The sequence below is a fragment of the Dermochelys coriacea genome, chromosome 3 (assembly GCF_009764565.3).
Source record: "Dermochelys coriacea isolate rDerCor1 chromosome 3, rDerCor1.pri.v4, whole genome shotgun sequence".
NCBI classification, from domain to species: Eukaryota; Metazoa; Chordata; order Testudines; family Dermochelyidae; genus Dermochelys; species Dermochelys coriacea.
Genome location: NC_050070.1, coordinates 195,438,410 through 195,462,931, shown reverse-complemented (window position 1 = coordinate 195,462,931; position 24,522 = coordinate 195,438,410). Strand labels below are relative to the sequence as shown.

The 24,522-nt window shown below is 41.6% G+C and overlaps 1 protein-coding gene across 3 annotated transcripts in view; it reads right to left on the bottom strand.

Annotated features, from left to right (window-relative positions):
- Positions 1-24,099, bottom strand: part of SERTAD2 (SERTA domain containing 2) — a 99,358-nt gene extending 75,259 nt beyond the window's left edge. The window contains exons 1-3 of one of the 3 annotated variants that reach the window (XM_043512021.1): positions 23,410-24,099; positions 17,897-17,982; positions 14,569-14,828 (exon numbers count right to left, since the gene is read on the bottom strand). The gene's annotated coding sequence lies outside the window, so the exon portion shown is untranslated. The remainder of the gene's footprint in view (positions 1-14,568; positions 14,829-17,896; positions 17,983-23,409) is intronic. The other 2 variants (XM_043512022.1, XM_038396704.2) reach the window with 2 other exon arrangements.
- Between the last annotated feature and the right edge of the window lie 423 nt (positions 24,100-24,522).

Here is a 24,522-nt window from a genome sequence, read left to right as displayed (position 1 = left end):
TTCCCTGAACTATATCGAGACTAAATAAAAAACAAAAAACACTAAGAATTAAAACTATAATGAAAAATTTCAGAATAGCAGCCACGTTAGTCTGTATTCACAAAAAGAACAGGAGTACTTGTGGCATCATAGAGACTAAAATTTATTAGAGCATAAGCTTTCATATGCTACAGCCCACTTCATCGATGCATAGAATGGAACACATAGTAAGAAGATTTATACACACACACACACACACACACACACACACACACGGTGGAAGTTGTCATACAAACTGTAAGAGGCTAATTAATTAAGATGAGCTATTATCAGCAGGAGAAAAAAAAAAAAAACTTTTGTAGTGATAATAAAGATGGCCCATTTAGACAGTTGACAAGAAGGTGTGAGGATACTTAACATGGGGAAATAGATTCAATATGTGTAATAATTTTTTTTTTAACGAATAAGTGTTGAATTCAACACAATGGGAAAGTCAGATTTCATCATCTGCTTGATTGCCTGTTATATGGTACTTTAATTGTGCTGCAATCTCCAGTACAATCATGTCAACTCTAGAAAGCAGTAAATATTTTAGAGCATGAATTGACAGAAAGGACTACTACATACAATGAGATCAGACTCAAAATACTCTTATACAGCACTTAAAATCACCTCTCTGCTGCATGCAAAGTTATCAGGAATTGCTCTCTGATTTCTGTCATTAACCAATCTTTTTTTTTTTTCCCCCCACCAACTCCTCTAAAGTCTAGCCAGAGATTATCAAAGCCAACGACGGGCTTTCAACAGCTTGGCCAGTTGAAAATCTCTCAAGTTGTACTGCTATCACCACTGCACGAGCTGACATCAGACTGTTGTTTACAGGAGATGGGATACTGCCAATTTCCACTGAGCTGAAGACAGCAGTGCCCGGCCTCTTTTGGCTGTGCACAAGAAAGAACAAACTCCTTTTGTGTATTGGTGCACGTGGGAGAGAAAGAATGAGAGCGTGCGCACATGTATGTGAATGCATGCAGGCAAAAGGCTACTTATTCTTCTCTAGGACACCAAAAAAGCCAAAACAAATACACAATCTTTTCTAGGACAGCAAAACCTCAGAGTAAGACTGCAAATAAAAACCTAGTTCTGTTTTTATCACAGTAAATATCATACTGCATATGAAAACCATAGTTGCAAACACAACAGATAGCAAGGAATTTTGGAGTTCTCCCTACTGCCCCTCTAAATACTCCCAAAATCTAAAATGTTTGCCTATCAGTAAAAGGATTAAGATGAAAATGTGAATACACAATGTCAAAACTTTGCACTGAGTGACCAGGCATTACAGGAACCATTTAAAATTTCAGAGTAGCTACAGTTCCTTCCTCTTCTAAGGCCAGGAAATCCCCTTGTCAGTGCTAACATACATGAATAGAATCCACCAGAGGAAGATATTTTGTCAAATTTACTGCCAATAAAGAAAAAAATAATAGCGCCTGACTTAACATTTTTCTTCTCATTTATGGTATTTCCTGGAACACAGCAAACTTAAATGTAGGTGTGTTTTCGGGGCAAGGTGGGAGGGTGAGCGGCGGGAAATTAGGGGCTGGAGGTGCGGAAGAGGGACAATTTCAAGTCGAGTGAAAGTTAGCTGAAGACAGACTGATTAATCCTGCTTTTTAAAAACAAAAACAAAAACCACCACCACCACGACAGACAGATAGGTAGAGCCATATCAGGTTTGCAAGTGTCATACCGTAGCTTCTGCCTGTAGGAAAGTTTCAGCTAAGTTTTAATCGTGGAAAAAGAAAGTGCATGTATTTGTACCTAAAGTGAAGCTTCTAGGATTGGAAGGTGACCTAAGAGACTGCATTTCTGTTCTCAGCCCCTATGGCTAGAGGCTACAATGCAAGAAGCTAAAATATCTAACTTCAGCAAAGAGTTGGCAGAAAGCATGTTGACAGACTTCCCAGAGGCAGCAACACGTTGCAGATTTCCTTTACAGGAGTCTACTGCCTCACAATCCAAAAGACAAAAGATGGCCTTTTTCAAATACTCCAAGACAAAGTGAACAGGATAGCAATTCTGCGATTTGTCTGGAATTCTGCTGCACCTCAATACTAATTAATAATAAGAGAGAAACACCTCCCTTTTTAAGCTGACAAAAAGGGTATTTCACCAGCACAAGAGCTACCTATCCAACAATACCATTTGGACAGGATTCTCATTTCTGGGTCTTGTGCTTTTTAGTACAAGACAAGTGCCTCTCCCTTAGGTTTTTGATCCCTAAGGATAATGGTAGTTGTGTACTACCATGGACAAAGTCAATCAGAACTTGCTTGAGCAGTCTGTAAAAGAAGCTGTGTAATGTATAGGGTTACACAAAAAGGACTGTACTGGTAAGAGACTAGACCCATTGATAATACATAGTCAGGGCTTGACATGGTGTGACTGAACGGATATATCAAAGAGGACCAATGAAATGAGTGCGTCATGAATTGCGGGCCATAATCCATTGTTAGCTCATTGAATCCCATGGTGAACAGGTACAATACACAATACGTTATTGCATTGTTACTTGATGTGTTGTCTGTCCAATCTTGGACCAGAGCTGACTAGAAATTTCATGCAGCTCTTTTGCATTCTGCTTCCTGTATTTATTACAGATTTCAAAAACTTATCTTCAGTGGCAGCATGAGTGCCTGGCCACAACATGACATCCCAGCCTCTGTTCTTGCATTTTTCTGTACTCAGATTGTGATTTGCATTTATGACCTCTTGCTGTGGTATTATGACATAACATCCTTTACACAGAAATTCCATATCCCAGTAAGTTTTTATGCTTGAAAAAACCTGGGCTTGACTCACTTTTTGTTTCTTATTTGAGCTTATCGAATTTTGTTACAGAATTGGATAGTTCTTGAGCTGCACTTATTTCAAATTCCATTTCCTACCATTCTTCGCTTTTATTATTTCTAGACTTCCAACCACATGAACTTACATTTACTCCGACCTTATGCTCCTGGTTAATCTCAAAATATTTCAGTACGGATGCTTCTGTAACTTTTTTTTTTTTTTTTTTAATTCCATGAAGTTTTTCCTTTTTCCAGTCATACTATTGCCATTCTGTACTGTCCTCAAGCTGTGTGGTCACACTTAATTGTAACAAATTAGTAATCAATTTACTTAGTGATAACATGCCCATGAATCTCTACGTTAGGCCTCCTTGTTTTGTGGTCTTTCTTCTAGTACAACTGTTTCAAGTTTTCTTGGGTCTGGTCAAACTCCTTTGGGGGGGGGTTGTGTTCTCCCCAAATTAAGAAAGCATCAACAATTACCTTCCCTCAATGCAGATTAGAAGATGTGAGACATGGAGTTTTCATCCAGAATTGAATATACCTTGGCTTTTAAAGTCTAGACATGGTTTCCTCATCTACTTTTATGGGCTAGAGCAGGAGTTCTCAATCTTTTTCTTTCTGAGCCCCCTCCTCCTGACATGCTATGAAAGCCTCCACAGCCCACCTATGCCACAACAACTGTTTTTGTGCATATCCAGTAGATTAATAACCAGGGCTGGCGTTAGGGGGTAACAAGCAGGGCAACTGGCTGTGGCCCCACACCACAGGATGCCCTGCAAAGCTAAGTTGCTCAGGCTTTGGCTTCAGTGCCACATGGCTTGGGCTTTCTGCCCTGAGCCCCAGGGAGTCTTAACATGGGCCCTGCTCTCCAGTTTATTTTGGTGTACCCCCTGAAACCTGATTGCGGCCCCCAGGGGGCCCCAGACCTCTAGTTGAAAACTGCTAGGCTAGAACTCTAGAGTTTGATGGCCTTATTAAGACTTTTTGGATAGGTACACATATATTTAAAACTTTTTTTTCCAGTGACCACACTGTTAATTCAGCTGCTGTCTGTATTCAAGCAATAATTAACTATTGTTTGGTCATTTTCATCTTTTGCTTCATCTCTCACATGTAAACATGGTGCATGTCTCTTGGTGCTTTACCGAGACTTCTCTCATATGTTGTATTATATCCTTAATTCATCTCAGTCCATTAAACACCTCATCATGTTCTTTAAAGAGCCCGTATTTGAGCATCCGTATTTGTAGACTGTTCTTCAACTCTACATACGACACTGTCTGTTCCACTCTTTCAAGCTTTACTGAGTGGTATCTGCCCCCAGACATGCCAGCGTGGCTTTGCCCCATGGGCTCATTTCCCAGCTATATAAAACTAGCTTAGTTTATTTTAATATTAGGCAGTCACTAATGTTTCTGTATATATTTGCTGTGATTTCTTTGCACTCATCTCCAGTATCTATTTTGAAATTCATTTTTTGTTCATTTATTTCCATGGTCACACACACCACTTTCAGCCCCCAACTAAAACCTCTCCAATGCATCATCAAGGATCTACAACCTATCCTGAAGGACGACCCATCACTCTCACAGATCTTGGGAGACAGGCCAGTCCTTGCTTACAGACAGCCCCCCAATCTGAAGCAAATACTCACCAGCAACCACACACCACACAACAGAACCACTAACCCAGGAACCTATCCTTGCAACAAAGCCCGTTGCCAACTCTGTCCACATATCTATTCAGGTGATACCATCATAGGGCCTAATCACATCAGCCACACTATCAGAGGCTCGTTCACCTGCGCATCTACCAATGTGATATATGCCATCATGTGCCAGCAATGCCCCTCTGCCATGTACATTGGCCAAACTGGACAGTCTCTACGCGAAAGAATGAATGGACACAAATCAGACGTCAAGAATTATAACATTCAAAAACCAGTTGGAGAACACTTCAATCTCTCTGGTCACTCGATCACAGACCTAAGAGTGGCTATACTTCAACAAAAAAGCTTCAAAAACAGACTCCAACGAGAGACTGCTGAATTGGAATTGATTTGCAAACTGGATACAATTAACTTAGGCTTGAATAAAGACTGGGAATGGATGAGTCATTACACAAAGTAAAACTATTTCCCCATGTTTCAGAGTATGGTATTTCTCCCTCCCACCCCACCCCCCACTGTTCCTCTGATATTCTTGTTAACTGCTGGAATTAGCCTACCTTGCTTGTCACCATGAAAGGTTTTCCTCCTTTCCCCCCCCTGTTGCTGGTGATGGTTTATCTTAAGTGATCACTCTCCTTACAGTGTGTATGATAAACCCATTGTTTCATGTTCTCTGTGTGTGTATATAAATCTCTCCTCTGTTTTTTCCACCAAATGCATCCGATGAAGTGAGCTGTAGCTCACGAAAGCTTATGCTCTAATAAATTTGTTAGTCTCTAAGGTGCCACAAGTACTCCTTTTCTTTTTACACACCATTTTGTTGTAGAACCTTCCTTGGTCATTTTAATTAAGTGACTCAACAAAGATCACTCTTTCTGCATCATCATTTGATTTTTGTCCTTCAGCGGTATGTTCATGAACATCATTTGCTTTTATACTTTGAAATTTGTGCTGACGTGAAGTGCTTTTGCAAAATGGTAGTATATTTTATGTACACATTGTGCTGGACCCCTTGGCTTTATATTGCAATTACCTCTGCATTTGTTACTATCAAATCTGGGTCTGTCATTTTTGTTTACAAATGTATTCTGTCTTTATGGCTCCATATGTTTTTTTAGTTAGCTACACTTCAGTTCTTCCACTGCTTATTAACAGTTTCATTGAGGGAAAAGTGCAGTTTTTCCCAACCTTGCAAATACTCACTGTTCTTTGCAAAGTCAAGGCTGTTGCTCACAATGCCTTTTTCATCTTATCAGTTATACCACGAATCATTTGGTTTCCAATTAGTCCATCTGCTAACAGTTCAAAAATCACATGATTTAAGCTTTATGTAAGTATGGAGTACTATGGTAAATGGGAGCCAGCATAAAGAAAGTGTACCTTTCCCAAGTGATATTCCTGCATTGATCAAAGGATTAAATGACGTATTTTAATGACTTTCTAGTAGTTTTCAGTTCTCCCCATGCTTCCATTGGAATCAGCTATAAATCTCAATTGCTGCATTGTCAGAGTCAGAATCAAAATGCCCTCCCCAATTTCTCTGCAAAGCCACTGGTTTTGAGAAAGGTTTGGAAGTACTGCAACCACTTCCTTTCTCCAGTTCTTTGCCAAGCTCCCTTCCAGGCCAAGGGATTCAGGTGGCTTCATTTGCTCAATTTTTGTCAAGTATCTGGTTTACTTCCAATGCCATTTAATAGACGTCTGACCATACAGGAGCGCAAGTAAGAGACTGAACTTTGTTTCTTGACATGGGTCAGAGCTCCACAAAAATATTGCTTGTCACATGACAGGGGTCAGTATCCACAAGCCACACTCCAGCTTTCCATCGCATCCCAGCTTTCAGCTGGGCTCAGGTATACTTTTCTGGTGCATCCCTTCCTGCCTTCCAGTTGGATCCATTCCTCATATTTACTTTTCAGGAGTGAGCAGCCTTCTGTCCTCCAGTCAGTCAGGAAGCACTGAGAGAGCTCCAGTCTCTGCTCTCCAAAGACGCTGGAGAAAACTGAACCGTGCTTGGATCTTTGTCAGTGCCTTGGTACTCTGATGAAAGTCCCTGCCCCCCCTTAGCTCCCCACGATCCCTCCAGGGAAATAAAGGCACTGGGCCAATGCCACCAGGTGAATGAGGAAAAGGATCTCTTCTAGGCACTCTCTGGTCCGTTCAGACATGAGGGCCCCAGCTCCCCCTGAATCTCAGGGACTTCAGTCAACACCCAGTCAAGGAAAATTCAAGGGATTGGGGTGCTTGTCAATGGAAGGTTGAGTCCCCCCACTCAAGATGCTGTGAGGTGAGTGGGCTAGCAGGCAAAGGAGATACTAGGAGGGGCTGCTGACAGAGGAGTTCTCCCCTACTAAACAGAGGGGCTGCACACTTGGCACGTATCCAGGATTTTGACTGTTTAACTCTCCAGGGCTGAGGGAAAGTGCAGCGATTCTAAAGCCCCAGCTGCTTCAGTCTTAGTGATAAGAGGCCCAGAAGGAGCTGGCAAAGGGCTGTAACTCTCCTTTGCTGTCTTTTTTCCAGGATGTCATTGAAGCTTTTGTTGACGAGGCTCAGGTGTACTGAACAATAGTGGTGGAGCCGGTTGCAATTTTGCTGCTTGGTGGCAGACTAGAAACTGGCTCTAAGGGGAGAGAAACCAGTCAAGCCAGTCCCAGAACACCATCATTCCTACTGGTTCATTGTGCCTGAGTGACAAGCCAGAGAGACTGGAAATTAAATTAGTCTAAATTAATGGGTATGCTGAGTGAACCAGAGATATTCCAAAGATATGGACCACGTTTTTACTTAGGCTGCATCTGTAACTGCAGTCAGGACCATGATGGTAGGGACCATGTAACTGCAGTAGGGACCTTAGCCTTACCTCCGCAATTGTGCCTAGGGGTGAATTGCTCCCATCCTCTCCCTAAACCAGCTGCCATGAAGCTGCAGGGAAGTGAATGCTGGGAACCATTACTGCAGTCCCAGCCATTGTGGGGTGGGGCACATACCATGCCCCCCAATCCACCAGAAACCAGCTCATTCTTCCAACTCCAACTGATCCGTGCAGAAAGGACAATCCTCCTCTACTGAATGGACACCAACTTCCATAACTCCACACAGTGGGAAGAATAGGCATTCCAGCTATCACTCCCTGTCTTCACAGCAACTGACAGAACGGTGTGTGTGGCGGATCCCTACTCTCCAGTCCCAGACACTATTGCTCCTGTTGCTTGTTCTGCTCCTTAGCTGGCATTGTTCTTGGGAGAGGAAAGGGAGCAGAGCTTGGGGAGAATCAGGTGACTCATGTTAAAATCAAAATGTAAAACAAAATAAAAAAAACAAACTTAATTTTATATTGAATGTTTCATATTGAATAGGGAGTCTTTCCCACATGCTCATTGCATATTGCCCCCCAGTACCATGAGAGCCTCTACAAATGGAGACTTTCCAGCAGAACGATCACAGATGGGCAGATAGAGGCTACAAGTAGTAAACCCCGGGTACTAGCTCTGAGAGCTAGGATCATGATGGTACGACTGTAGTTGCTTCCTTGAATTTGCTGTTTTTAGCATCACAGTGAATTCCAAAAATAAACACTTGGCCCATATATAGCACTGCTCATCTTCAAAGTGTTTTACAGACACCAGCAAAATCAGCCCTCTCAACAACTCTGAAGTGGGCAGGTATCACTCACGTTCTACAGATAGGGAAATTCGGGGAGAGGGAATAAGTGATTGGGTTCTGGTTACAGAAGTCAGCATTTGAGAACAAGCATTTGAACCCCAAAGATCCTAGCTCCCCATCCCCATCCTGTTATCTATTTTCTCACGGTTACTATAAAGTACTATTTCCAGTTAAAAAAACCCAACAACAACAACATTTGTGCTTATGTGTTAAACAAGATGAATGGGGAAGCAAATGAATAGAACTGAGGGGGAGATACTAAACTTCTGCCTTGTAGGACTATGGTTTGAACTCCACTGTAGTGCAGTCCTTAGCAAACATCTACCTAAAAGCAATATATAGCAAATATTGACTTTTGAAATGGAAAATTGCTAGCAGACGTCACTCTTATCAAATGTTGACTTTCAACAGCAACTACAGCATCTTTGTCAGTTGTTCAATAAAAGGTATCACATTAGATACTTTGCCGACTTTTCCCTCAAGGACCAGGCTGCATGCACGGCCATACACATCATGTACGAAAACCATGCCTAAGTATCACATCACCAAGTGCCAATAGGACGAAGAGAATCTACTGCAGGCATGTAGCTCAGATAGTGCTGGGAGTTTTAGCATCCCTCCCCACATTGAATTCACTCTCACTAAAATTCACTGCAACCTAACTGCATGTGAAAAATCTCTGCTTAGGAATTCCATCTCTTACAATTAAGCTTACAGACAAAATGTCCTTTTCTCCCCTTTAATGAAATTACTATTTATTTCAAAACTATGATGAGTACGTATTTCATTATGGTATCCCGTGACAACTCACCATTCATTGAACTTCACTTTAGGATATAGGAGAAACTGCAGCATGCTTAGACAGTTCTATTTAAACTAGCCCCTGCAGTTGAAACAAATCATTCTAACAGCAGTACTGAATTATGGAGAGGACCATTCAAAATCTGAAGACATAATATTCTTCAGTATTCACAGAGCTTAATATCTTCAAATAGAAATTACTCAAGCTGATGTATCACATTATTACGGAGTCAAAGTTCCTCCAAAAAGGAGAAAAATGTAATAGAGAATAAGAGACTGTCGGGGCCAGCATACTGAGAGATAGAGCCTTACAGCCACAGGTGACAGCAGAGATCAGTTCCTGTCCCTTTCTCCAAGCCAGCAAGACTAGGAGTGCTACAGAGGAAATAAACTTTGTCCTCCTGTTTAAAATAGGAAGTGCCTCCTCTCATTTGACAGGGCTTCTTCCAGCATCAATGAGCAAAGAACATTGCCCAAGCCTTCTTGGCTAAAAGGATGGTAGCTGTGATACAAAGTTTTAAAGTTGGAAGGGATGTAAAAATGCAGGGAAATAACATGTACTCCATAAAAGACTCCCTGGGCCTTTTTCCTCCCATGCCACTGGGAACAAATGTCATACAAGACAAAAGGCCTGATCAGGAAATATGTGGAACACTTGTAACACCTCTCAGGCTCAGGCTCTGCACTCTAAGTATTAGTGGGACAAGTTTGAGACTTAAATTGCTCAAACTGGGGCTGGTGAGAGGTTAGGAGCCCAATCTGATATGCATGGGAGCCCTCTAGAAAATGAAAAGCTCTACCATTGGCCTAGGCAGCTCTCCAACAGCTTCAGCTGATTCCAGAGGCAATATATTAAAAATATAAAAGGAGATTAGGCCTTTCAGTGTCAGATGCCAGAGTGGAAATACCCCAATTCATACTCAAGCTGGTAGATGCTGAGCATGCTGTATATGAGAAATATGCCATCTGTAATATATGCAATACTTCTTGGTGCATCTGGGGCCCCTATATGTTGTATGTTGACCTTTTGCATAGGAAACAACTGTGTGGAAACTGTGTAAAATGAAGTATGTGTCACAGTCAAGCATTGCAAGCCACATGCACAACATGAGGGACGCAAGATTGCCATCACTGGTCTCCTATATTCCCAGCCAACCAGAGCACAAAGCTGCCTGGAGTTAGCCTTAAAGAAATCCACTTTGCACTTCATGCCTCATGCTTATTGTTGCCCAACCACTAACCACTGAACTATTTCCAGCTCTGGATGGTGTTATTTCCTTTCTTTCTGTTAATACACCTCAGGAAATAGGTATAATGGCCATACCTCATACATAATTAAGAAAGATGGCAGTGGTACTGTGTAATATCTACATAGCATCCCCCCCACCCGAGATAAGGAAGTCCGTATCATGTATAAGCCATTAAAATGAAGGAGAGATGAAAGTAGCTGCTTGTGATACGATACAAGAAAAGTCCTCCATTATGAAGACTTAGATGCTCAGCATTAACGCCCCTGTGTATTTTGCTGTGGGCCCACCACATCAAGTGGCTTTCACCTACAAAAACTCTGTGCCCAAACTATATGCTGCTGTTACAGAAGGGCTTCAGGGTGAGAAAGATGCTGTTTAGAATTTCCCCTCATTTTCTATACAAGGCCCTCGTATTGGCTCTCATCATCCTAGCATCTGAGTGGCTCACAATATTGAGTGTATTTATCTTCACAACTCTCTGAGGTAGAGAAGCATCATCTCCATATTACAGATGGGGAACTGAGGCAGAGAGAGACTAAGTGACTTGCCAAGGGCCGCACAGGAAGTCTGTGGCAGAGCAGGAATCGAATCAGTCTCCCTCACAGGCCAGGCTAGCACTCTAACTGCTGGGCCATACTTCCATTATGTGCTTACAAGTCATCTTTGCTTGGTCCATGAACACCTTTTGTTCCCTCTGTGCCTAAAAATCAAGAGGATGATTTGGCTGCAGATACTGTTACCCACACATCTGTCTCCTTATTGGTTACTAACAGCTTAGAAATAATAGGACAAAACCAAAAATACAACCATTGTGCATAAGCACTAAAACATGTGAACAAAACCTCCCTCTATTACATACTTTAGAGCTTTATGTAAAGAGAAACACAAACAAAATATCTCCACTTATTATGTGATCATGCACTGTCTATACAAGCCTGCATGGGGAGGTGGAGCCACTAACAGAGTAACAATCTAAGCTGCTTTTTAGTAAGTGGCTTAAGAAATATCTTGTGATTAAAGCAGAGGACTGATAATCAGACGGTCTTGCTTCTCTTACTTCTTCTGACACAGATTTCCAGCGGGAGGGGAGGAATATCTGTGCCTCAGTTGCCTCATCCATAAAACAGGGATAAAATTCTCTTTCTATCTGACAGGGCACTTGCAACTTTAAGGTTAACTTTACCAGATCCTCAGCCCCGTCAAATAGCTGAAGCAGAGCAAACACACTCAACGCCGATTTAAGCGGCCAGATGAGGATTTCTCTTGTGTAGCAGAATCCTCTAGGTGCAGGGATCTAGGATAGACAGCACTAAACTACCCCCCTCACAGCCTCCGGCATAGGGGCATGGTGAGGTCAGCCACAGGCAGCAAGGGCCCATTCCTGTCTGAGAAGCATTCAGATACGACAGCAACTTGTCAGTAGAATTTCAGATCCTACATGAAGATTTTTTTCCTCCTAAGAACTTTCATACTTCTCTGTGCTGAGAAGGACAATTCCAGGGCCTCATTAACATCCCAACTGTGAGAACAGCACAAATGCAAGCACAGGATTGATAAGCAAGCATTATTTGTAACCAACCCCCATTACGATATATTGAGCTTCCACAGGTTAAACAAGCTGAAATGTTTCAACCAGGCTGGACTCCTCCATCAGAGCCTGCAGTCTGATGTCAACGGGTCTTGTGCTCCCGAGTCACTTAGTTGCCTAAGTCTGAGCTAAAGAAGCCTAACTGTAGGTTGTTTCTGAACATTTTGACCCATGTGCATAAAAAAGTTTCACAATAACTTTAACATATTGACAATCTAAAGAACTTTTCATGGTTTACACCGAAGCAATTTTTTTTTTGAAGTGACAGATTTTATGCCCTGAAGAGAAACCATCTTAATAAAAACCCCATTTTTAGCCCTTTGAAATCAATGGGAGCATTCACGTGAGTGAAGCTTATGTACCTGCTTATGTGTTCACAGGATAATGCCTCCATTTTCAATCATTTTGATTTTTGCTTACAGCAATTTTGAAAAATTCAAATACAATGCCCAATGAGTAGTGGCACTTAAAACCATTTAAAATTTACAATTAAATTATAATCCAACATTGTAATAGCGTAAATTTTCAAATAGTTTTCATGAAGCCTCAACCCGATTTAAATCAATTATTAAAAAAAAAAATCAAGTGATTTAAGTCGGTGCTATTATGGTCTTACTTTATTATGCGCAGAATGCCGAGTGTTAGAAATTATCTGAAGTCCTCCACCACACAATGGCACTGCCAATGACCTACCCTACTTCTCATCTCCTCACCCATCCCAGGATGTTCCCACTGCTCCCCTGCAAATTCAGCTCCCGTAGTTCTCACCTCTTCCATTGTACTGTCAAATAAAGAAAAACGGTTTATTACCATTGCTCCCAGGCCACGTTCTTTGGCCACCAATGAAGCATCACAGACCAAAGTGTGCCACACGCAACCACACTGTTTGTGTGTCCCCAGGACCAACTCTGCACGCAGATGTCTCGTGAATGAGCACATTGCACAAGTATTATGTTTCCAGTGACAAAAAGGATGGGAAAATTGCCAGCAACTTGCTGTAACCTTTTTGTAATGCCACTTACTGGCTAATTTGAGGAAGTATGTTAGATACCTTCTTAGAAAAAGCTCTGCATTTCATCCTTCCAGATGGAGGAAGGATGAAAAAGAGAGAATCCTTCCCCTCCCCCCCCACACACACACACACGGAATAGTAATGCTAGAATTATGGCTGAAGAGTTTTTATTCTAAAATTATTATAAGAACATATATAAGAATGGCCATACTGGGTCAGACCAAAGGTCCATCTGACCCAGTATCCTGTCTTCCAACAGTGGCCATTGCCAGATGCCCCAGAGGGAATGAACAGAACAGGTAATCGTCAAGTGATCCATCCCCCATTCTCAGCTTCTGGCAAACAGAGGCAAGGGACACCATCCCTGCCCATCCTGGCTAATAGCCATTGATGGACCTGTCCTCCATGAACTTATCTAGCTCTTTTTTGAACCCTGTTATAGTCTTGACCTTCACAACATCCTCCGGCAAGGAGTTCCACAGGGTGACTGTGCTTTATGTGAAAAAATACTTCCCTTTGTTTGTTTTAAATTTGATTATTATTTGTACTACCCTAGCACCCAAAGGCCTCCGAGCACTGTTTGAAACAAACAAATGAGACAGCCCCGGCCCCAGTGTCCTTACAGTCCAAGTCCCTGGTTTCAGGTACTTACAACTTTCAGAGAAGTTACTCTTTGCACTGAAGTTTCTCATGGTTGTTCTCAACCCAAAGGTAATGGGAATTCAACATGGCATGCACTCAGTTAATGTTTTTTACTCCTGTTAGAAAGCTTAGGAAATTAAATGCAAAAAAAAAAAATCCCTACACAAACTCAACATTATATAATTGAGAGTTTAAATGAAAAAGAGCCAGAAAATTCAAGCGTACAATAGCTGCTAACATAATAAATCCAACCACACTGCAGCTTGTATATACATTGTAATTCAACTCCCCTTTTTGAATCCTTCCATTGGCTTCCCATCCGACGATATCAAACTCTCAAACCTCTGTCCATCCCTTCTTATCCTTCCTGACAAACATTCCTCCCCCCATCCATTCCCAAACTCGTTCACCAATTTTGTCAGATTTTCAGAAAATCATCTGTGCCACACACCTCCCTTCATGCAGCCCCCTACCCATGGTTTGACCTCCCTGAGGTCACCTGCAAGGCACCTAACCCTGCCAACATTTACATCTCTCTTAAAAGCCCCAGCTCTGGCACGATGCCCATAGTAAATCTTGTTGATTTGTATATAAATTGCCTATTGTTATTCTCCTTCCCCTGACCTATGGCTTTAGATTGGGAGCTTATTGGAGCAGGAACTGTCACCAAGTACCTGGCACACAGTGGGCACTATTGCACATAAATAATAGCAGCACACACACAAGGATATATATTAAGATAACTAAATACTGGTCCCATCTTTGACCCAAAAAATGAGCACAGTAGCAGCTCCTAGAGATGATGGTGGGGAACCTGCACCCTTTCCTCATCCAGCAACTGGGAAAGTGTTCAGATTTGCCTTCTCCCCGCCATGTTACCCATCTCTGAAATGATCCATCGCCCCCTTTTCATTATAATAATTTCTAATCAGTTTTGTGGCATGGCAAAAATCCAGCATAACCATTAAAAAACACACATGGAAACCACACACACACACAAATCTAGCCTCTTCATTTAAAATAAATAACTCATGTATGTAATGCAGATACACAATCTGGGGGGGATCTGGGCCAGATGAATAATCCCTCGACTCTCCAGTACTTACCTGATGCTGATTTTTCATAAGGGGTGCTACTATCTCACTCCCCTTTTCCTCTGGAAAGAGGAAATGTCACTGTCCTCTCAACAAGTCAAGGAAAGGGGAGCAGCAGGGAAACCTTCATTCCTCTCCCTTGGAGGCAGCGGGATGTCATTGCAGGGCCAGAGAGAACGTACGCTGCCCAATCCCTTGGGAGCTTTCTCTGTCCCATCCCTTCTCCTCCCATGAGCCTGGGAAAGCAGTAGAAGATCTTCCCAGCTCCTCCACTTCAGAACATGAATCCAATTGGTGCATGGGGAGGGGAAAAAAAAAAAAAAAAAGACTATCAGAGGAGAAAAGCATCAGAGCTACTGGTTAGAGTTCTTACTATCTGGAACTGGAACACAGGACTTGCTACAGACTTCCCAGTACTTGAAGGGACCCATTTGCCTGAGTGTAAGCAGTAAGGATTTATACTACATTCATAACTGGGGCAGACAGTAAGAGCAGGAAGCAAGCACTCTCAGGCAAAAGCAGGATCCTCTGAGGCTAGGACTCTCAGGCAAAGCCAAGGAGAGTCCTGCACCCAGAAAAAGAGAGGGAAGGAGAAATCAACAAGCACTTAAAGAAGAGCAGCTGTCAGAGCTTGAATTGCAGGTGATGAGAGAATGTGGGTGCATGCAGGTGAATCACCCAACATGTGGGTATGGCCTGGACAAAGGGGATATGTTGACCATGATGGGCATAAATCATCAATACACACATGACTATTAACGAGTATGTATGCAAAAAAGAACAAGCTAACAAATGCTCTGGAAACTGTAACTTTTGAATATTCTGCACTGTGTGCTTAAATCCCTCGCAGGGTCATTTTGTGTGGGTAACCACTTATGCTTGGACAACTATGATGCCACCCCTACAGAATAATAAAATGTATGAAGTAATGAAGTTTAATCCATATGTTACAGTCCAAGAAATCCAATATTTGCCCTGAGCAAGAGGGCAGTTCATCTAATTTTTAATTAACTACTGGAGAAAAAAAAGTCTGATTTAGGAGAGTGGATTTTCTAAATTAGGGATGCCATATGTGCCATTATGTCAAGCCCCTCAATCTAAGAGTTCGAAAGATAAGAAGCACCTTTTCCTGGGAACAAACTAAAATATCTGAGAGAGTGAGGAAAATTTTAAATTTAAAAGTTTAAGCAAACATAATTTTATCAGTTTCAAAGTTTAAAAAATGTTGCTTGGGAAAGAGGAAAGGGGACTACTGCTACTTTGTGTTTTTTCTGCCATTGCAAATCAATTGCCAACATGCTTTCAGTACTGATCTAACTGTCTATACATCAGCTTCCTGCTTTTACTCTGCCAGAGTAGTCATAGCAAGATGACCCTGGCTAGCAGTAGCCTTAGCTACGTCAAGTCTATTTAGAAACTGTATTTTCAAATAGGTTACTCATCATGGTGAAAAGCACTACTCACCTTTCAAATTTTCAGACTACTGGACCCAGCAGAATAGCTGATGTAGTCCTTTAAGAACTAATAAGAGAAGATGTACCTTTTACCTCTATAGTATTTCTGAGTTGGATTTGTGCAGCATGTAAATTACAACACAAATGCACCAAATATTGCCTTTTTCCTGTCTACATTCATTTTTAAAAATATATATTTTGGTGCCTAACCTGAATGTACATGTATTCTTCTGGTATGTGAAGCCAGTGGGCCTTATTGTGATTTCACATACTCCTGTGTAAGTCAGGAGACATTCCACTGAAATCAGTGATGCTGCACCAGTGTAAATGGTATCAGAAGAAAAATGTTTATGACTACAGAACAGTCTCAAAATGCACTCTGAAAAGTCTCTCAGTGTATTTAAGAGGGAAAAGAGCAAATGGATGAGGCACACAAAAAATAGAAAACAGAAAGAGGTGAAAAGATGGGAGGTGGGTGGTCTACTGGACACGGTACTGGAGTGGGGCTCTGGACACATCTTCTATTCCTGGCTATCCTCCTGACCTGCTTTGTGCCACCTTGGGCAAGTCATTACACCTCACTTTGCCTCTGTTCCCGCCTCCCCCCCCCCACCCTTTGTTTATCTTGTCTGTTCAAGTTGTAGGCTGTTTGGAGCAGGGACTGCTACTATGTTTTTCTACAGTGCCTAGCAAAACATGACCCCAATCCTGACTTTGGCACCTAAGTGCTAATGTAACTCAATAATTGATAATACTAATAATGGTACCAAGAGGTAAAAGGAGAAAGGAGGAGGAAAGAAACAAAAGAGATCAAGAGGAGTGAGAGAAGAGAAAACAAGGGAGGAAACTAAGAGGAAATGGAAGAGTTATGAGATAGAAGAAGAGAAGTATAAGCAGGAGGAGTAAACACAGGGGTAAACATGCATATCGTCTATTTTATTTCAAGAAAAATACAATGCATATTCCTTACCACAGTGTTAGTGCTTTATTTTCCCCAAAGTTTATAGTATATATAGGAAAATGCAATAAATTCACATTTTAATTTTGACAAGAAAAACCTCCAAGTTCACAAGAAATTTGATGTCAGAATTAATGCTCTTTAATCTCACTGTTAATGGTCGAATGGTTTACAAGACAGAAACAATGGTGTAATTAAAATTTCCTCTCCACTTAGAAGCTCCACATTTTATGTGTCTTTATGAAAAGTAACATCTTAATTATTTCTTGAGATTCTGGCTTTATATCATTGAATCTAAAGAAGTTTGTTCCAGCCCAAGTTAGGATTTCTTTATCCCTGTTTTTCACTTCTGTGTTCTTACAACTTTCCTTGAACTGATTCCCACAGCTGTGCCAAAGAAAAATAGTGAAGGCCACAGGGTCATAATAAGTTTCCTTAACTACAGGCAGTATTTTGAAGAATCAGGAACCTATTTGTAAAATGTGCTAACTCTGATTCCCATGGTCCTTTGGGAACACAACCTGACCAGAAGATAAAATACAGCTTGTAAAATGCAGATGAATGCTAAAAGCCCCATTCTGACCCTCACTGGCTCTGTTTAATAATTGATCAGCATTTTATTGTTTGTTGTTAAAGATGGAAAAAATATTTGTAGTTTCATCATAGAAAGGATTTTGGCTGGGGTGGAGAAAAGGGGAACACCACTGATTTTGTGTGTTTCAGTGCAGTGAAAAATGCAGGTCCATAGGAACCACTAGAACAGACTGGGGTGTGGCTCACTCCAATCTGCATTCCCTCTGAAATGTCAACATGAACCATATTATTAATTTTCCAAGTTGGTGACCTTTACTGTTGCATGCATCATGAATCTGGCATTTTGAACAGTTTCTGTTCATACAAGAACAAGCTTTGTAAGCCCCCAACATACCAAAACTCAGTACTTGCACTCCTCACATGTGTCATGAAGTAGGTTCTTCATAAAGCTGCTGACTTGGAGTTTGTTATACATGGATTCTAGAGCAGTTAAGAATTACAGTACAGATCACTAAGGCAGGCAAGTTTTCTCACAAGAAAAGATGTAGAGTACCTTATCTTGCTTGAATAAATGTTTTGGAGTATCTGGTTAAGGGTCATAACACTCAGGATATTTTAAACAAGTTATCTTATTTTAATAAAGTAAAGTAATTTTCATTTCAGTTGAAAAACACAAAGTCCCAACATTAAGGGTTAACAGCTCCCATTTACTGTCCCATGATATTTCATACAGATCACCAATATTTAATGTTCCATACATGCTACAGAGGAAGGCTGTCAATTTGTCACTTCTTTCTCCCCAGGTACTTAATTTGATTGATGGTCTAGTTACTTGTTTTGCTAATACCAGAACATTTGGACCTCTGAGGCAAGGAAAGGCTAACAAACATTACAGACTCTACAGAGATCAATACCAACTCTCTCCACCCCACCCTCTAAAATAGTTAAGGTCCCAATTTCTCTTTCAAATTTACTTTGGGTACATCACATCCTGGTATATTGGAACCTTCATACATACTTCAAAGCATGAGTATGGAACCATGAGCTGGAAGTGAAGGAATATACAGCATTTAGGCAATAGGAACCAGTGTCATGCCAGCATGTCATCTGAAAAATAAGTGACCCTCATTCTTGATTCTGCTGACAGACACACTGAAATCACTTACAGGCCAGCATGTTAGAGTGATTTCTGGAAGGCAATCTAATAAATAAAGATTTAAAAAAACAAAAGCAAAAAAAAACATTTATCATCTTTACATGTATGGTCTAAACTGAAGAGAAAGCCTTTCTAAATTAACTATTTCGCAAGCCAATGTGAAATGCTACCAAGAAATAGCATCTTTTTCTTTTAACATGGATCTACAATTAGAAGAAAAATGGGCATTTTATTGATTTTCATAAAATCATCTCCATGGCTTAACAGACTCAGTAGATTGCGAAATGGTAATTTTCTAATACTATGGAATCTTCCCATTTAATTATATAACTTCCACTTGTTGGAGCCCAGGATACTGTTTTTAGCTTTCCATAGGACTACTACACTGATGGTCTTGCACAAAAGACAAATATATAATACAAACTGCAAACAAATTATCGCTTATTTGGTAAGGAAAGTCAGAGGAAAACTGGAAATCGTTTTCCACCATCTTACAGTATGTTTACACACCAACACCTTCGAATGTTGACAGTGTAAAATAATTCCAATTTTAAATTCTCCCTCCACCATGGTATTTCTCCTGTAATATATTATGAATATAAAAACAGAACACATATCGCTGCAATTATGATTTCTATTGAGACTAACATGAATCACTTTCAGCTCTCAAGTATTTCATGGGGCAATTCAAAGTCAGATTTAAAGATTTCTATTAATTTCATTATAGTTAATCTGAAGGAATTAATTCAAATATCATTACTGTACTTCCTCTATACAAAACATTATTAGACTAATCATTTCTTCTACAAGCACTTTTGTTTAGAAAAGTTAGGGTGCAAAACTAATATCACTCTTCAAGCTGATGTGGAGGTTTTTAGAGACAACAAAGCAAAAATTTAAAAAAAAAAAAAAAAAAAGAATTAAGCAAAAAGTTGCCTGTTCCATCAGTTTGTTTTGCCAGAGCTAACACGTTACTAGCTGCCAAATTCGGTTTTCCTCACAGACTTAAATGGAAATTTTATTCAAATAAGGACTGCAGATTTTTACTCAATAATCCTGTTGATCTTGAAAAAATATGGTGAAACTCTGAAGTCTACATGCTCTCTTCACAGAGCCCCTATACTTTACTTCCTATTTTGTATCCTTGGTTCATGATGCCTCATTATTTCAGATCAAATTCTGTGACTAAGCCGTGCTGCCAAATAAAAATTTCATGTAATGTTTGAGCTGAAAGTGGTATTTGCTTTTGTTTCCCATGCAGATACTATTTTGTAACTAATAGCTGTAGTTCCTCCAGCATCCTGAAATGTATGCATTCTTGTTTAACAAACAGACAAGATGACAGTATCAATACAGAGTGGGAGAGCCTCTAAAAACAATCTAGTTGGCATAATTAATGTTAATTACAATAACATTGCAATCAGCGACGCAAAAGCATAGCAATGAATACAGTCATAAAAGGAAGTGAAAACATGAAACAAACATGAAATAATTGTCTTTCATCCTGATCGTGTCCAATACAAGTTTCAGGAGATTTATAAAAAAGTACATGTAATGCATGAAGGCAGGACACAACACCACTTCGCTAGACAGGTTTTCTTCTTAACAGTCTGTTTAGCACTGATCTTTCTGCTAAGACAGAAGTAAGTCAGAGGAATAGCATTGTGAACGCTTCCTACAACATCAACTGCTCTCAGAAAGACTATTGAACTGCTTCTGCTCCCATTGAAATCAAGAAAATTCTTCATGTCATATTGTAAAAAAAGCATTTCTAACATTGCATTGCCAACTTGCATCCCGCAAGACCTTCAGTATTCAAACTTCCCTCCAGCACAGAATTTCATTACAAAACACTGAATTTCACAACAATCTTATTCTACCTTCCACAGCATCAAGAGAAACACCCAGAATACTTGCTTGCTTATTTCATTTGTAGCATAGGGATAATCTCAAACAGTTATTTCTGGTGTAATCATTTAATAGAATAACTTCGCACTTTGTTCTCAGAAAATTTTGCCATGACCCCAAGAAATATATCAGTAATCCAATATATTCTTATTTCAAGGAATAAAATTAAATATTAAGGGCCTGATCTTGTCACCCTTACTCACACTGATTGATACTTTAGCATGTGAGTAGTCACACCAGGATCAAAGGGACTACTCACGTAGTAAAATACCACTTAGGGTGAGTAACAGTAGCAGAACTGCCTCTGATGAGAGCTGGAATCACAGTTTGTCAAGTAAGTATTTGGACGCTTTTTGAAAATATTGGATTCTAATCTCTTCCCATACAGATGTAAATGAAGAGTAACTCCATTAAAATTATTGGAGATACACAAGTACAAAACTGGTTTCAGAGAGGTGAAACAGGCCTACGTATAGGGCCCCACCAAATTCACAGCCATGAAAAACGCATCGTGGACCCTGAAATCCGGGGTCCCGCTATGAAATCTGGTCTGTTGTGTGCTTTTACCCTATACTACACAGATTTCACTGGGGAGACCAGCATTTCTCAAATTGGGGATCCTGGCCCAAAAGAGTTGCGGGGGTGGAGGGGGTGTCACAAGGTTATTTTAGGGAGGTTGCGGTATTGCCACCCTTATTTCTGCACTGCCGTCAGAGTTGGGCGACTGGAGAGCAGCAGCTGTTGGCTGGGCGCCCAGCTCTGAAGGCAGTGGCCCACCAGCAGCAGTGCAGAAGTCACGGTGGCAATACCGTACCCTGTCATCTTACTTCTGCGCTGCTGCTGGCAGTGGCTCTGCCTTCAGAGCTGGGCTCCTGGCCAGCAGCCACCGCTCTCCAGCTGCTCAGCTCTGAAGGCAGCACCGCCGCCAGCAGCAGCACAGAAATAAGGGTAGCTGTACCACTACCCCCCGCTACAATAACCTGGCGACCCCCCCCCCACAACTCCTTCTTGGGTCAGGACCCCTACAATTACAATACTGTGAAGTTTCAGTTTTAAGTAGCTGAAACCATGAAATTTACGATTTTTAAAATCCTATGACCATGAAATTGATCAAAATGGGCCGTGAATTTGGTAGGGCCTTACCTATGTAATATTGACCTAACAGACCATATCTAAAAGGACCCCATGAGAGCAACTGTAACAGGTATTTTAAAAAGCTTCATACACTTTGGTCAAATTCATGCTTGCTGTAAGTACACAGGGTCTGACAATGTTATACAAGCCATGATTTTGGTTCATAATTTTTTTTATTGTGCATATCAATTAACAAAAAGTACCACTTATGAATAGTGGTCACGTTCTGAATTTAGTATCTCAGCCATCAACCTAAGGTTTTTCCTTTTTCAATGTCATGGTGACAACATATGATTTTCTCACCTCTCCAATTTTATTGCCTCTGGACAATCACTGAAATCTCGGGGTTTCATTTCAGTACTCACTGGATAAAGAAGTCATAGCTATCTTGATTTCTTCTCATTTACAAATATATATATTTTAAAGGTCTGTTGAAACTTGGTGTACAAGATCTTAGTCTGGCACCAATTATTTATTTTAACAAAGTTTAGCAGAAATTTCTAGTGACTGTTTTTAGCCACGAGTTCAAGACAAAAAATTGTAGTGTTGTAATAAAAGGAGCATAAACATCCAAACACCACAATTCAAAAGTGCTTTATTTACCTGATTTGAATGTTGTAAGTTATTAGTCTGCTATTTAAAATATTTTATATATAGATAAAAGTACTGTATACTTTTATACATAGTATACATAGGTAAAGTACTGAGGCTTGGAAAGTATCTTCTGGAGATACCCTGTAAGTACTTGTTGGGGTTGGGACTTAGTTTTTCATTTTAGCACCTTTGGATATCATGGTTACACAAAACACAAATTAATGCTCCAGTCTCATTTTTTAATTATATATTAAACAATCAATACAAACAAATTCCAGGTCAAACTATTTTACACTAATATTTTGAATCTGAGTTTAGTCCACCACAAGGACATTCAAACTGAAGACTAAAAATCCAATTGGATATACTCATTTCCCTGTGATTCAGTTATAAGGCTCCTACATTCCATATGTGTTGAAATATCTAGACAGATCAGAGTGTGCTAAGGATGCAGTGGTAGAACAAATGAATTTCCTTGTTTGTTGTGGGTTCAAAACACTTTACAACTACTTAATGGCTTTGTTGTAATAAAAAGAACATACACACAGCACAAAAGAGCTGAGCTGCAGTATGATTTGGACAGTGAGCTGTCTACTGCTCCATCAAAATACATTTCAATATGAATTACTTTCAAAAGTTAGTATATATTACATAGAATTTTTTCTAGTCTCAAAAAAATATTTTTATTTCAAAACAACGAATGTATCTATCGCCATTTGATGTGGATTTGCCCTGATCACAGGTACTTTATAAAAATACAAAAAAATCAAAATCTAGACAGACAAGGGGGGAGTAAGGGAGAAGGAGTAAAATAAGATGAGAGGGGGGAAAAGGTATCATGTTTGATCCATGTCAGAGTTAACTTTAAAGAAATCAATTCAACTTTTAAACAGTTTGCAACAGAGAAGTGACCCATCCAGCAAGTAGCAGTAGTAAAGGATAATGATCACATACCCTCTCGCCCACCCCCATTTCCTTTTTAATTCTAGATATTTATTGAATAAGCGAACAGCACATGTCAAGGCACAGCCCAAACCCCATACAAGACTTTTTTCTCACTAAAAGAGGGCACCACACAAAAATGTCAAGTCAGAAAGGCCATGTCTTGTACTCACCCTTTCCAGAAGAACTCAACAAATCTAGGCTCCAAGACAAGGGGGAAAGGGAGGAATAAAATAAAGGGGAAAGGGAAGAGAGGAAGAAGAACCACCACCACCGAGGAATAGGACAGGGAGACAGACTGTAATAAATAGGAGCCCAGGTGCTGGAGTGGCTTTGCTCTATCCCATCACTTTGCAGCAGCCCCGGGCAGGAGGAGACTAGCTCGGGGGGAAGTTGGCGCTGCAGCTGGCGGGGAGGATGTGACACTGTAACAAGTCCAGCCGGCCAGCCATGTATCAGAGGGGGATGCACAGGGGCTGGGGCAGCGCAGGCAGCAGCCGAGGCGGCACCGCCTGCCCGCACACGGCATTTAATGGGATTGATGGGTTGTGCAGTGACTCACAGACTTTAGTTAGTCACCGGAGGGGGGGGGGGGGAAGAGCCCCGCCCACGCTGCTCCAGGGAGCCTATGGCCAGGCCAGCCAGGCTGAGTAGCAGGGCTGCCAGCCAGTGCCCTTGCAGCTCTCTCCCAAGGCTGGTGGGGGGCCCTTCGCCCAATGAGTCTTCTGAGGACACTGCTGCGAAGGGAAAGCGGGAGGAGGGGGGCCCTTTGGGGACGGAGCCTCTCCTGCTCTGGCAGCCTGGCCAATCCGCTGTGGACCTCAGTTTGATGGGCATGGCACAGCCGGCCAATCAGAGGGAGGCAGAGGAGGCGGCATCGTCCCCTTTTCCTCCCCCTGTCTAAATTGGTCACGCAAAGACGCGGGGAGGCTGGGAGCCTGACGGGGAGGGAGAGGGACAGAGAGGTGGGGGCGTGGGCTGCACTGGGGGCTGCGAAGCCTGCTGCAGGCGCAGGGGGAGGGGAGCCCTGCCGGGAGCCCGCAGCACGCGTTGGGGGGGGGGCTGTCCTGCGGGAGGGGGAGCCCTGTTTTGGGCGAGGGGGAGCCGGCCCTGGGGGAGCCTGGAGGGAGGGAGGAAGCTGGCCCTGGGGGAGCCTGCAGCGCGGGGGCGGGGGAGGAAGCTGGCCCTGGGGGAGCCCTGTTTTGGGGGAGGGGGAGCTGGCCCTGGGGCAGCCTGGAGGGAGGGGGAGGAGGGAGGAAGCTGGCCCTGGGGGAGCCTGCAGCGGG